Source organism: Mus musculus, chromosome 6 (assembly GCF_000001635.26).
Source record: "Mus musculus strain C57BL/6J chromosome 6, GRCm38.p6 C57BL/6J".
Lineage (NCBI taxonomy): Eukaryota > Metazoa > Chordata > Mammalia > Rodentia > Muridae > Mus > Mus musculus.
The window spans coordinates 19,727,625-19,740,672 of record NC_000072.6 but is presented as its reverse complement, the minus strand read 5'-3'; positions in this window follow the sequence as shown (position 1 = coordinate 19,740,672).

Below are 13,048 nucleotides of genomic sequence, written 5' to 3'. Positions count from 1 at the left end.
ATGTCACAAGCAGAGGCCCATCCGGCATGACTTTTGATAGTGGCAACTAAGGGTCACAACGTTATCATGAAAATGATACACAGACATTTAGTCCATCCATTTCAAGAGTAATTTTTTTTTCTATTTTTGTATTACTTTTATTTTTTTACAGTTCAGTCATTACCTCCATCCAGGTCTGCCCTCCCAAAGATCCTCATTCTATTCCTCCCCCCGACACCAACCCCAATCTCCAAGAGGGTGTCCCCACTCCCACCTCCCACTCTGCCAGGCCTTCCCAATCCCTGTAGCTTCAAGTCTCCCAGGGCTGGGCTTGTCTTCTCTCACTGAGGCCAGAACAAACAGTCATCTGCTGTGTATATCCTGGTAGCCTTGAATCAGCTAGTGTATGCTGCCTGGTTGGTGGCTCAGAGTCTGAGAGATGTCAGGGGTCCAGGTTATTCGGGATTGTTTGTCTTCCTATGGGGTTGTCCTCCTCCTCAGCTTCTTCAAGAATCACTTTTGAGGTAGGTTATCAGGTAGCATGCAGATTGCCTTCAACCTTGCTATGAAGCCAAGGATAACCTTCAATTTCCTGTCTCTATATATGGTAAACTTGGATGAAGACCTATACCCTGATGCCTCCTTAATGTGATGCTGGGATCTGCATCCTGGAATTCATGCATGGTTTCTTTTTCTTTTTTTTAAATTTTTATTAGGTATTTTCCTCATTTACATTTCCAATGCTATCCCAAAAGTCCCCCATACCCTCCCCGCCACTCCCCTACCCACCCACTCCCACTTTTTGGCCCTGGCATTCCCCTGTACTGCGGCATATAAAGTTTGCATGTCCAATGGGCCTCTCTTTCTAGTGATGGCCGACTAGGCCATCTTTTGATACATATGCAGCTAGAGTCAAGAGCTCCGGGGTACTGGTTAGTTCATAATGTTGTTCCACCTATAGGGTTGCAGATCCCTTTAGCTCCTTGGGTACTTTCTCTAGCTCCTCCATTGGGGGCCCTGTAATCCATCCAATAGCTGTCTGTGAGCATCCACTTCTGTGTTTGCTAGGCCCCGGCATAGTCTCACAAGGAATTTATCTACTAAAATTTTCTAAAAGGTTGTCAGATGGATCAGTGAGTAAAGAGGGTTTTCCTCTAGCCTGACTCCCTGAGATCAGTCCTGGGGACAGATATGATGAAAGAAATGAATTGACTTTCATGGGTTGTTCTCTAAATTTTCAACTGAGCACAGTGGCCTATAAGTGCACATGCACACACAAAAACAAATTAAAATATAATAAAAATAAAATCAAGTTCTCAAAATTTAAAGGCTACATATTACAGTCATACAAATAAAACAAAGCAGAAAACCCTTCTCATTAATTAATAAGGCTTTGATATGAAGAATGTTTTTAGAAAAAAAAAAAAACGATTTCTTTAAAAGGAAAAAAATAGCGTCCCTTTATTTTACAATATCACATTAAAGATAATAGACTTTGGGCATAAAAGGTGGTTCCATGTATGATGGGTTTGTCATTAAACCTGACTATCTGAACTTGATCTTTAGATGCAAGAGAGCAACCATATACAAGCACACTTACATACAGTAAATTAAAATGAAAATGAAAAATTTAAAATAATATTTTATTTATAATTTTTCTATACACCTCCAAATCTTTATATAGTTAATTATTTTCAAGTTGATTGGCAGTATTAAAATAAAGCTGAGTTTAGGTCTCCTTTGATTAAGTTGAAACTGAGAGGTGATTTGAAGTTCTTCTTGATACTAGGGGAATTTTAAATCATGATTGCTGTAGACAATTTTCCTGGTTGATCGATTATCATCCTTGTTCTCCATTTCATTCACAGCTTATTTCCTTGCTGTGTTTAACTACTTTACTCCCTGTGGTTTTGTCAAGATGATGCAAAACTAAGTAATTTAATTAATCTCAATTCATGATGAGTTAGTTCAATCCTAACTAATTCATTATTTACATATTCCTAACTGTTTCACACTTGGCTGCTAAAAAATGATAGCCCAAACACATCTAAAAAACGTGAAGTATGAGGATTTAGTGGATAATGAATTCAGACTTTGATAGGCTTGGGAGCGTATGCCAACACAGAATGTCAGTGAACAACTCAATTCATATAGTAATCTGTGATATTAAAAGAGTCTGATCCTCAGCTACATAAATTGCTCTTCTCTGTGTATTTTAAATGTGGATTACAACATCATTCAAATGCCCACCTACTTGGCTATCATCAGCAGTTATCTATCACATTTGTGTGTTTTTATTTTCATCTTTTTAAAGGATAGAAATATTATCTGGAGAGGCCAGTAAAAGACCCAAACCCAGAATTCATGAATCATATATTAATTATCAACTAAATTAACTAAGTCACTTACTAGAAATTCTAAAAGTCATTGTGTGTGTGTGTGTGTGTGTGTGTGCATATGTATGTGTGCATATGTGTGTGTGTTTTGAAAAAAATGTATAATATGACTTATCCAAGTTTTCCTCATTGCCTTTTGAATGTCAATGTCTTAAAATAAGTTCCATCTAATCTGGTTGTGAAAGAATAACACCAAACAACATAGTTTGTGAGGCCATAATGTTTTTAAAAAAATATCTGTCTTCCAAGTGTCTTAGTAACTACTCTTTTGGTTTGAAGAAACAACATGACCAAGGCAACTCTCATTTTATTTTATTTTATTTTATTTTATTTTATTTTATTTTTAAATATTTTTATTAGGTATTTTCCTCGTTTACATTTCCAATGCTATCCCAAAAGTCCCCCATACCCTCCCCCCAACTCCCCTACCCACCCACTCCCACTTTTTGACCCACCCACTCCCACTTTTTGGCCCTGGCTTTCCCCTGTACTGGGGCATATAAAGTTTGCATGTCCAATGGGCCTCTCTTTCCAGTGATGGCCGGCTAGGCCATCTTTTGATACATATGCAGCTAGAGTCAAGAGCTCCGGGGTACTGGTTCGTTCATAATGTTGTTCCACCTATAGGGTTGCAGATCCCTTTAGCTCCTTGGGTACTTTCTCTAGCTCCTCCATTGGGGGCCCTGTGATCCATCCAATAGCTGACTGTGAGCATCCACTTCTGTGTTTGCTAGGCCCCGGCATAGTCTCACAAGAGACAGCTATATCAAGGTCCTTTCAGCAAAATCTTGCTAGTGTATTCAATGGTGTCAGTGTTTGGAGGCTGATTATGGGATAGATCCCTGGATATGGCAGTCTCTAGAAGGACCATCCTTTTGTCTCAGCTCCAAACTTTCTCTCTGTAACTCTTTCCACGGGTGTTTTTAAAAAGCACTTAATTGGGAGTTTGCTTTCAGTTTCAGAGGCTTACTCCATTATCATGGCTGAAAACACACAGGCATAGCACTGGAGAAGTAGCTAAGAGTTTTACCTCCTGCTCTACAGGGAGCAGAGAGAGACACACCCTTTTGAAACCTCAAAGCCCATTCCAAGTGATACACCTTTGCCAGCAAAGCCATACCTACTCTAACAGGGACACTTTACTATCCCTCCCAATCAGTGCATCAAAAAGTAACCTAGCAGGCAAGTCTATGAGCCTATGGTGGCCATTATACTCAAACCACCACAGTAAGTGGCACATCTATACATTTTATATCACTCAGTATCATAGACTGCCCTTTTCTCTCAAGGTACTTACTTTAATTCAGTTTATTCTAGTAGTCTATGATACAGTAATTTTCTTCAAAAGAATGAAAAGGTCTAGGGAAGATAACACACAATAATACATAGAATCAAATTAAAGAAAAAAAAAAAAACGTGGCTCTCAAAGATTACAAAAGCACATAAGCATTGGGAAAAAGAGCCTGAAGATCCTGTTCACTGCTCAGTGGCTACAGAGACTCTGTCTTTAGAGTACTTAACATCAGCAGAGAGCTGGTATGGTGCGCACTCTTTTCTCTCCTTTATTCTCTTTGTTAAGGAACCCTCTCTATTCTTTTCTTCTCACATGAAACAAACATAGACAGTTGAAGCACACATTTACTTAGCTAAGCAAGCTAGCAATTCAAATAAAATAAAGTCAATGCCTAAAACTGGAATGTAGCAGCACAGTAGACTTTACACTTTGGACTTTCATGAAATTTTATGACTATTTACAAGTTGGTGATATTAATGATCTAAGTTATCCCCTTTTCTCACAGAGCCACAATATAAATAATATGATAGTGGAGGTGTGTTTTCTTGAGTTTGTAGATCCTTCCCTCATGCACAGATGCCAGAAAATTCCATGATACCTTTGGGATTTTTGTTGTTGTTGTTGATATAGTTTTATAAACAGAGGATACACCCTCTCTACAGCCTCAAACCAGAAAGAGGCATTTTGTCCTGCAGGGGCCATAAGTTTCAAGATACAACTGTAGTCTTATTGATTGCCTCACATATCAATATTTCTCAAGGTGCCATGGTTGATCTCATGACTCTTTCTCATGACAATGAATGTTAAGACCTTTTATTGTCCCATGGTTAAGTTATCCTGTTACTTTACAATTTGAAGCCCCATCATTTGGAAAAGATCTTGGTTTAACAATAGACTATCAAGTACAATCAGGGCTTGGACTCTATGCTAGGATTCCTTCTTCCAGCTTTACCTCTCATTTCTTTCCTGAGCCAAAACTTTCCTATCTGAAATTTCCTTAGTGAATACCTTCAGGACTTGAAATTTACTACCACACTGGTACTTTCTCTGTGGCTCAGGCTTGATGTGAAAGAGATAAGAAATCCAATAGAAACAAAAAGCAAATATCCACTGCGTATTGATAGAATGGAATCGGTAGAGATTTTTGAGTGTGTATGAGAATCCTAAGATATGGTAAGAAGGGATGTTCTGATGGACATAAAAAGTATAAGATACTTTCTAAAGGATATGGACTCCAGAAAATCTAATAACCCCATTAAAAAATGGGGCTCAGAGCTGAACAAAGAATTCTCACCTGAGGAATACTGAATGGCTGAGAAGCACCTGAAAAAAATGTTCAACATCCTTAATCATCAGAGAAATGCAAATCAAAACAACCCTGGGATTCCACCTCACATCAGTCAGAATGGCTAAGATCAAAAATTCAGGTGACAGCAGATACTGGCGAGGATGTGGAGAAAGAGGAACACTCCTCCATTGTTGGTGGGATTGCAGGCTTGTACAACCACTCTGGAAATCAGTCTGGCGGTTCCTTAGAAAATTGAACATAGTGCTACTGGAGGATCCTGCAATACCTCTCCTGGGCATATATCCAGACGATGTTCCAACTGGTAAGAAGGACACATGCTCCACTATGTTCATAGCAGCCTTATTTATAATAGCCAGAAGCTGGAAAGAACCCAGATGCCCCTCAACAGAGGAATGGGTACAGAAAATGTGGTACATTTACACAATGGAGTACTACTCAGCTATTAAAAAGAATGAATTTATGAAATTTCTAGGCAAATGGATGGACCTGGAGGGCATCATCCTGAGTGAGGTAACACAATCACAAAAGAACTCACACAATATGTACTCACTGGTAAGTGGATATTAGCCCAGAAACTTAGGATACACAAGATATAAGATACAATTTGCTAAACGCATGAAACTCAAGAAGAACGAAGACCAAAGTGTGGACACTTTGCCCCTTCCTAGAAATGGGAACAAAACACCCATGGAAGGAGTTACAGAGACAAAATTTGGAGCTGTGACGAAAGGATGGACCATCTAGTGATTGCCATATCCAGGGATCCATCCCATAATCAGCTTCCAAACGCTGACACCATTGCATACACTAGCAAGATTTTGCTGAAAGGACTGAGATAGAGCTGTCTCTTGTGAGACTAGGCCAGGGCCTAGCAAATACATAAGTGGATGCTCACAGTCAGCTATTGGATGGATCACAGGGCCCCCAATGGAGGAGCTCGAGAAAGTACCCAAGGAGCTAAAGGGATCTGCAATCCTATAGGCGGAACAACAATATCAACTAAACAGTACCCCCCTGGAGCTCATGTCTCTAGCTGTATATGAATCAGAAAATGGCCTAGTCGGCCATCAGTGCAAAGAGAGGCCCATTGGTGGTGCAAACTTTATATGCATCAGTACAGGGGAACAACAGGCCCAAGATGTGGGAGTGAGTGTGTGGGGGAGTGGGTGGGGGAGTGTGTGGGGGACTTTTGGGATAGCATTGGAAATGTAAATGAAATAAATAACCAATAAAAAAAATTGCTAAGTACAGCAGCTAATTCTTCATTCTTAAAACCACTTTTAATTTTTATTTATTGTCTGTTGTGTTAATGTGTTCACATATTCACAGCTATACAGAGCACATGCATGGCAGTCAGAGGCCCCTTCCACTCTTATTAGGGTTCCAAGTGTTGAACTCAAGTGTTATAAAGCAAGCTGAACAATCCTTTTGGCTCAAATGTTTTTTTTTTTTTAATGCCTTACTGTTTTTAATCACCAAACAAACAAACAAACAAACCAACAAATGTGTTACAGTATATGTTTTTATGAGATCAGAGATATTGAAAGCCGTTTTTCTGGACCAACTCCATAATATGTTTGTCTAATATACATCTTTGACCATTTGTCTTTTGAAACAGAGTCTCAACATGTAGTTCTGGTTGATCTTCCTGCCTTGAACCCTAAATGCTGGGAGTGTAGACATGTACTCTCAACCCTAGGACATAGTCTATTTTAAGCAAAACATATTTGCATCTTTATTAACTGAAGATATACTGTATAATGCTAATACTCATTCACCATGTCCTTTGTTTTATAGGTTACTTTTTAAAATAAATATAGCAGAGGTGGAAAATGTTCCTGCTGATCCAAATTCAGTTAGTTCCCAGAACTCAAGTAAAGCACTTTATTCTGCCTGTAATTCTACTTCCAAGGGCATCTGATAACTCTGTTTTTCACAGGAACTTGTACTCATGCATATATTCACACTTGAATATATACACATTCACATAATTAAAAATAATAGAAGTAAACCATTAAAATAACATAAATATAAGGTCTTGTAAGCACAAATCTTGTATTAGATAATACTAGTCCCAATTATAATGATATAATTATGAATATTCTATAAGTGTTTAGAAATGTAATAATTAAAAAGGGATATAAGTTGTACACATATCATTGCATCATACATAGTACTTATGAAATAAGCATAAAAGCGAAAATATTTTTCCCTACAAAACATTTTGTAATATTAATTAGGTATTATAATACTGTAAATTCAATTATCAGAGTATATTGTCCTATGAATTAATATTATGTATTATAGGTATAATTTAATAAAATGTATTATTAAGTTAATCACAGTACTTATGTAAACAGACTATACAATACTTCCCATCTTTCAGGATTCCATAGTTTGCATTTTCATTCACTCAGAATTTATTTATTACATTTTGTTCATTTAACTGTCTTCTTTAATAATCTTCGATAAACATAATAGCTGGTTTTTGCTTCGTATTTTCTCACTCTTTACCCCCTTGGTTTTACCCCCTTAAACTAGAAAGGAAAGAAACAAGAAGACATAAAGAGAAATTTCTGGTTTCTTTGGAGTCTCAGTTATGTCATGTGATGTTTTTCTGGAAACTGTCTTAAAGAAGGGTGTTTTTGTTGATGCAGACACATGGGAGGATGTTTTCATAGAATAGCATGAGGTGTTTTTCTGGAGCTTGCCTAGAAGAAAGGGCATGTGATGTTTTTTTGCAAGAGTGGATGTTTGAGAGAAAATATGCTTGGAAAGGGTATAAATGTAGACAGTGGACAATGCTGGACAGTATTGGTAAGCCTTGCCACTCATTGCTCATCACTGTTATGCTTTGCTGAGGCCAGTCTTAGCTGGCAGCACTGGGTGCTATCAGAATGCCTTACCATTCTCTGCTGGTCATCATTTGTTGTGGCTTCACAGAGAAACACACCAAACAAACAAACAAACCAACAAAATACAATGAAGAAAACATTTTGGTATTGTTCAAGTGGCTTCTTGCTGCTTCTGTGCAGTGACTTCTGGATCGATCTGCCATTGCTGATTGATGAATAAAGTTTGTGAGTAAATCTATCTGCCGCTGCACATTCATGCAAACCGAATTGCTGATATTCTGACAAGACAGATTGGATGTGCTACAAAGATATATTTCTAAACAGTTCCACACCCTCCTTTGTTCTATTAACCTCACCTTTCTACTATTACTAGTAGGTGGTGGGTAGGTAGAGAGAATAAAGCATTTAACAATGCTTAATAAAAGTAGGTTTTGAAAAATCTAAAACTACAGATAGAGGAGAAAGGTCCATGGACTTAATCACTTTCTGTTTGTTTCTTCTTTAACCAAAGCTATTAACAAACTCAAAGCAATCTCCTGAAGATACCAACAATCCAGCCCACCTCTCGGGTGTCTTATGTTTATGTACCATCTGAGAAGTTCCCAGAATTCCAAATGTTACAAATATCTACATCTGGAAAAAACATGCTTTAGTTAGAGCATGAGTCAAAACACAGTGAGAAATGACCAGGACACTCTTCTCAGGACTCTGAGACTTCGTGTTTTGTTACAGTTTGATTATTCATATTTTAGTATTTTATAAATTAAAAATATTGTCTAAACCTTATGAATCACATATTAAAGTGTAAATAACTCACTATATTCTGTTTAAGTCAACAAAGATAATTACCCTCATTTTTGTTAACTTTATGACTTAGCAACACGAAAATGTTGATTTGGTTGGTACATACATACAAAACTCTCAACTGTGCAATATTTTGTTGTAAAAGTCATTATTTCATTAATGTTGAAGTAGACAATCTATTAATGTGCACAGGTTTTGCATAAGAACAGTATATATCAATCTCACAATTTATTTTGTATTTGTCTTTTTAACTATTTACTAAATGGCTAAGAGGGGAAAGTTCCAGAACAGTTCTTATTCTAAGCTTACTTTCTAACTTCTCATGTGTACTATAGACAACAGAAAAAGCTAAAAAAAACTTGTGTTGATAATTGTGCAAGTCTACATTACCCACTCAGTTGACCAGCCTATAAAACTTACTCTTCTGCCCATTATAGTTCTATTTGTATTCACATAATTCTGACTCTACATACTCATTGTGTTCATGGTAGCATTTAGAAGAAGCAACAGACTTTAAAAGGAAACAAAAACATGAGACAATCTGAAAGAGAAAGCAACTGACACAGGTGGAAACAAGAATGGAAGATCACAGAATTTAAAACTAGGCATGGTTATGGTAAGTGACTATAACCTAGCCCTTGGTAGGGTAATGCAGAAACATAGTAAATTTGAGACCAGTCAAGTATATGTACTGAGACCCTACCTCCAAAACAAGCCAAACAAAAAATTATTTAATGCAAGAAAATGGTATATATATATATATATATATATATTACAAACAACCATGATACATTATGATGTGTATCAACTGAGGAATTTTGTTGAGTATTTGTTGAATGTGCCAGTGAACTACTTAATGAACTTTAGATTCTAGCTGGTAGGAAATTCATTTAAAGCTGACTCTGTGTTAATAGAATTATACTAAGATAGATGTGTTTTGCTCACATAACTAGACTTGCTGTAATTGTATTATTGCAACTATGAACAAAGTGCTAGAGTAGTTGTACCACTTAATTCAAAAGGAGTTTATACACATGACTATGAGAGCCCAGTGAGTGCACCAGGAGATATGATGAGAGATAAGGGAACAGAGGACTGTGTTTCAGTGTATAAAGTACCATTTATGTGAGAAGGGGTTAGAGTTTCTTGGGGAACTTTCCTGATTAGATACAACTATGAAATTTGCACAGCTTTAAGTTATCTAAAGATATTTGGGAATTGGATCAGTCAGACTGGATTCATGGATTGACTTGGGGCATTTCCTTGTTTAGTAATTGCTACAGGAAGTCCACCATCACTAGGCAGGGTACTCTGGCCTCCGAAATAAAGCTAGAAGAGCTGAAGCTGGAGAACGAGCCAGTAGGTTGCATATCTCTATTTCTCCTACTTGAATTCCTGCCATAACTTCGCTAATTTTGTTTAACTTTTATTTATTTATTATAGATTTTTTCTTTTTAAAAATATTTTATTAGATATTTTCTTTATTTACATTTCAAATGTTATCAGCTTTCCTAATTTCCCTCCAAAAATCCCCTATCCCTTCCCCCTGCTCTACAACCCACCCACTCCCATTCCCACAAGTGGATATTAGCTCAGAAGTTCAGAATCCTTCTTAGAAGGGGGAACAAAATATCCATGGAAAGAGATACAGAGACAAAGTTCAGAGCAGAGACTGAAGGAATGAAGATGGTCACTTGGGGATCCATCCCATAAACAACCACCAAACCCAGATATTATGGCAGATGCCAACAAGAGTCTGCTGACAGGAGCCTGATATAGCTGTCTCTGGAGGGGCTCTGCCAGTGCCTGGCAAATACATAAGTGGATGCTCACAATCATCCATTGGATGGATCACAAGGTCCCCAATGAAGGAGCTAGAGAAAGTACCCAAGGAGCTGAAGGGGTCTGAAGCCCCACAGGAGGAACATCAATATGAACTAACTAATATGCCCAGAGCTCCTTGGAACTAAAGCAACAATCAAAAATAACTTCCCTAATTTACAAACTGTAACTTGGATTTATGAACTATAATGCAAGACTTTTGAGAGTGTTTTGAAGCATTAAAAGAAAATGAAACTAGAAGAGTGAAGCTCACAAAATTATCCACTCAAAATGTGTAGAAGAAAACCTCAGCACAGGAAAAAAAGAAGAGGAGGAGGAAGAGAAGGAGGAGGAGGAGGAGGAGGAGGAGGAAGAGGAGGAGGAGGAAGAGGAGGAGGAGGAGGAATAGTGTTTAAATGGACACACCCAGAAACTGTAGGGAAACATTGGAAGTTAGAAGTAGGACTCTCTCTCTCTCTCTCTCTCTCTCTGTCTCTCTCTCTCTCTGTGTGTGTGTGTGTGTGTGTTTGTATTTTTCTGAGTTTAATGCCAAAAGTATTTTCAGTGGACAATTAAAGGAAAGACAGGTTATTTATACTATTATCAGACTCCAAAACTAAATTACATTTAGTCCTTATTGCATAAAGATTATTTTTAAATATCAAAGACAAAAGTTTTTCTAAACTAATCATAAAAATTGAGGAAGTAGAAACATAATACAACAAATTATGCTATTGATAATTAAAAAATACTTAAACTATACAGTATTTAGCTACAGGAATATATTGAACTCAAATGGAATAATAATAAAATATGATATTTTCTTATATTTCAGAAAAAATGTATACCATTAAGAACAAAAGTATACAGGATTAACATACATAATAAAATTCAAAATATGTATGCCATAAACTTTTATCATGTAATATTTATACAGACTGTTCTTTATAAATGTTCATGCAGATATGTAGCCTGTCATTAAACACATAAAAACAATTTCATGAATTTATTCAATTAAAAAGGAGTTTGATTAGTTTTGAAATTACTTTTAGTATTGGGAAGATGCTATGCATTTATTTAATTTTTATTTCTTTTGATTTCCATATTTCATTCTTGAAAAAAATACTCTAGACCGCATCAAAATATACCCAGTCCTGTCTACATGAGTGAGTCCTGACATACATGCAGTTATCGAGTTTCTAATTATTTTATTATCTAATTGAAACATTATTGACTCTTATAGATATCTTTTCATTTCATGATGACTACACCATGATTCGCAATGGCCTCATTGCTTGTCTTTTAACATTCTTCTTGATCCATTGGCATCAAAAGGTCAAATTCCCAGAGGACACAAGGCAGGTGGGCCAGCCATAGAAAATTTCCATCCCACCTTTACATCTGATCATGAAAGAGCACAAGAAACCATCAATTTACACTGAATTTAATAACAAATACAACTAAAACACTACCTATTACTTACTACAATTTTCATTATGATTTTTAAGAATATTGGTTAAGAACCAAAGCTTATATAAAACTAGTATTTTGAGCTTCCAATTTTGAATATAACTGAAGTGAAAATAAATCAGTAATGAAATGATGATTTTAATGTTTTCCCTTTCTTAAATCATGTTAGAATAAAAATCAATTAACATATTTATACATAAAAGTTTTGTAAATTATTCTAGAATTTTCTGTGTCTATTATTTTGCACATTTGGTTTTACAATAATACCTTCTCATAATTATTTCTGTGATCTTCTACATATATAAATAACCAATGGCACTCTAATATAAATAGTAAACTTGAAGTAATAATATGTAGCTGTGTAAATAAGCAGAGCCATACATTCTCCATTACTTGCATTTGTACCTCTGTGTGTATTTTAAAATACATGATAAAGGCTACTGGTTTATTTAGTACTCTGAGACAACAATGTGCTTTTCTTAAAATATTGCAAAATGAACTGACCTTTAATTCAAGCTGGCAGCTAATTTTTCTTAAGGATTTAAAATGATGAAAGTAACATTTTATGCTAAGACTTTTGAAACAGTAAACAAAATAAGAATTATGTGCCTAAACCCAAACTTATGAACTATGGATGCAAAATTTATTAACATGGACCTAAAAGCCATTTAAACAAATGAAAATGATCCAGTTTTCATCAGCTTTTCAGTTTCTTTCCAACAGTGAATTGAATAAATCCATTAAAGCTATAAACATATTTCAACAGTCAGGGGTCGGCTGGGATTCTGCCTACAAATTGTTGTATATTCTCAGAAAGCAAGAAGGCAGTCTCTGAACCTGAGATCCAAAAGGAGAGAGATCATCATAAATATATATATCACTCAGTTGTCATGGTGGATCTTTATTTTCATATTTTTTCACAAACCACCACCTATGTTTACAACTATTTTCATTTTGTATAGTTTATTTGCCTGTATCTTAGGATAATATTACAAGGACTAATTATCTGAGAGTTTTTGTAATCATCCGGAAGCTCTGAACACCATCAGTGTAGTTTGGCAAAAAATAAAGGGTGCATCTTTCATCTGCACTAACCATTATCTACCATGGATGGGGATAT